This window comes from Lactuca virosa, chromosome 5, assembly GCF_052849685.1.
Source record: "Lactuca virosa cultivar CGN04683 chromosome 5, Lactuca_virosa_CGN04683_v6, whole genome shotgun sequence".
In the NCBI taxonomy this organism is placed as follows: domain Eukaryota; kingdom Viridiplantae; phylum Streptophyta; class Magnoliopsida; order Asterales; family Asteraceae; genus Lactuca; species Lactuca virosa.
This window is the reverse complement of record NC_136430.1, coordinates 147,717,668-147,720,615: the sequence shown is the minus strand read 5'-3', so window position 1 is coordinate 147,720,615 and position 2,948 is coordinate 147,717,668. Positions and strand designations below refer to the sequence as shown.

At 31.8% G+C, this 2,948-nt stretch overlaps 1 long non-coding RNA gene across 2 annotated transcripts; it reads right to left on the bottom strand.

Moving 5' to 3' along the window:
- Window positions 1-249: 249 nt before the first annotated feature.
- LOC145115974 (uncharacterized) lies at window positions 250-1,853 on the bottom strand. 2 transcript variants are annotated; one of them, XR_013711798.1, is made up of 5 exons: window positions 1,596-1,853; window positions 1,330-1,448; window positions 987-1,229; window positions 720-800; window positions 250-635 (listed from the first exon to the last, which is right to left on the bottom strand). It is a non-coding gene; the product is annotated as an uncharacterized LOC145115974 (long non-coding RNA). The 2 variants fall into 2 exon arrangements; XR_013711799.1 differs by having other exon boundaries at window positions 987-1,226.
- Window positions 1,854-2,948: the final 1,095 nt, after the last annotated feature.

Sequence of the window (2,948 nt, the reverse complement as noted above, 5' to 3'; positions counted from 1 at the left end):
GGGACCAAACTGTTATAAGTGCAAAATTAAAGACCATGGACCAAACTGTAATAAGTGCAAATTTAAAATCCAAGGACCAAACTGTAATAAGTGCAAATTTAAAATACAGGGACCAAAATGTAATAATTGCTAAATTAAAAATTATACGGACCAAATAGTAATTAGTGTAAATTAAAAAGTATAAGCACCAAAATGTAATAAGTGATAAATTTAAAAAAGAGGGATCAAACTATAATTAATTCCAAATATATTCTTTATGGACACAAATTGTATATATTACAATTAAGAAGTACTCAGATCATAAATATAGCTAATGTAATTAACTATTACAAAATTAAGAAAGTTCAATGCTATATCTTATGAATTTCTCAAAGTACGATGCTATTTCTTGAATTTAGCCCTTCTTTTGTATCTCTTCATTTGATGAGTAGTGGATCAAAATATTGATTGAATGCTCTTGGATACAATATGTTGGAAACCCTTCATTACCAGGTAAAGGTAATGCAAAGACTCCCCTAAAAATCAATATGTTGGTGTAGTGAATTTGAGGGTATTAAGTACGTTTTCTTTTGTGGCTTGTAACCCAACTTTAGCTTTAGTAACTGGTCAAATAGTTTATGCTTCGGATGTCAAACCTACAACAGCAGCAACAAAGAAACATGTCAAACATAATAATTAAGGACGACAAACACCATTTTCCATGTCTTTCAATATATCACCTTCTAAACAACTTCTTTCCCAATTTACCCCCTTAACAAGTCATAACTCATAACACTAGTTTCCATTGTGCATATCTTAAACTGTAAAAAAAAAATAAAAAAAAAGAGAATAAAAAAAATAAAAAATAAATAGTTAAACATATAACACACATTTAAGGCATTTTCAACAAACATTGTTATATAAACGTGACCATAAAATATGGATCTTGACAGCATCACAGCGTATGTAAATTTGTAAAATTTCAAGAACATATAATGTAGCTTTACCTATTGAGTTATATAATATTGAGCTGACTCATAAACATCAGGCTTGTATCCAGTTAATCCTGCTTCCATGGTGACTAAAAGAAGCATCTCATAAATCAAAGACACATCATGGTTATTATGATTCCTATCACCTGCCAAAAACTCATGAACTGATCCACCAATCTGTATCCAACTTCTTCCAGGAGGCTTCTTAAGTGCCATTTTAACCATATACTCCCTCACATTTGCAACATCTTTCCACTTCTTAGCACCAGCATATACATTTGACAATAGCACTAAATAAGCACATTTGACAATAGCACTAAATAAGCAACAGATTTATCATCTTGAAGATTCAAATCACCTATCTTTTGACCAATTTTGGAAGCAAGTTCCACATTCTTGTAAATTCTATAACCACCAAGTAAAGCGCCCCAGATTTGCATCAAGCAAAATATTAAAAGTTCGAAGTTCACTGGAAACCTGATTGTAGCTCAAATCAAAACAACTAAGCTATCAAATACAACATAACTAAACTGATTGTTAAAAGAATTTGAACAATTGAAACTAGGAACCCTAAAAACGAAATTGAAGAGATAGAAAATAGGAATAGCTTGAAATCGACATTACCTGATGCGATGATGTGAGTGTGCGACAACAGGGGGGAAGAAGCATGTTGTGTGCTGCGATCGGAAGGAAGCTGCAAGACGGAAGGAAGCTGCGATCGGAAGGAAGTGCAAGACGGAAGGAAGCTGCAAGACGCAATGAATTTGAGAACCGATAACAACTAAGTTCGACGTGTGATTGTTGATCGACGATTGTATGCGATTGTTGATCGATGAAGACGCAAGGGATGCAGGACGCAAGGCATCTGCGATTTCAATTTGTTCACGTGAGGATGATTTTGGAATTTAGAAGCAAGGGCAAAAGTGTCTATTTCAAATGTTTTTTTAGCTTTAAAATGGTAAAAAATATTATAAATCAATAAAAATAATTAAAAAATTAGATTTGGGTATTTATGATATACAGGGAAGGGTTATTTGAAAAACAAAAAAAACTCTAAAAAAACTCTAAAAATCATAAAAATGCATAAAAAAATACCTAGACATCACAAAAAAAAATTTTGAATTTTTTTATCAAAAAATCGCGGTCTTTTTTAAAATTTCGTTGAAAAAAAATAAAAAATCAAAATTTTTTATTATTTTTTATTTTTTTGTAAAAAAAAATTCAAATTTTTTTTCAGCGATTTTATGTTAAAGGATGCGATTTTTTGATAAAAAAATTCAAAAAAAAAAAATTTGTGATCTCTAAGTATTTTTTTTATGCATTTTTATGATTTTTAAGGTTTTTTGTTTTCCATAAAGCCTAAACCTATATATATATATATATATATATATATATATATATATATATATATATATATATATATATATATATATATCTATTTTACCTTATAAAGCATTTTTAGTCAAATGCTGAATTTTAAGTCGTACAAGCCTTTAAGCACTGTTTACAATCATTTTATGCATTAGAATCTTATTTAGTCAACGAGATAAGAATGGGTCATACAAAGACTAATTCAAATCGCCATCCACCTAATATTTTTGCTTAAAATATTGAAGAATCATTCAAATCCCCAATTTTCAAGCCCAAGCATCGGCTCCCCGTGGCCTATATCACCTATATTCCAGTGGTAAAATTCAGAAAACCTTAGTGTCCCTCCTTCAAGTCTCAGCCATCATCACCATACACCACCATCTTTGCTTCATCCGCTAATCGGCACCACACCACCTTCTCATATTTCCCCTCTCTCTTAGTAGACAGTGACCAACACCACTCACCATCGCCGCCATTACCATCGATGCAGTCGCCATAATCTCATGTCTAACACCACTCACACTCAGCATCACCTTCACCATAACTCACCGCTCTATACTGCTGCCATCGTCGCAACATCTACTTACACAACCACCATAAAATGCA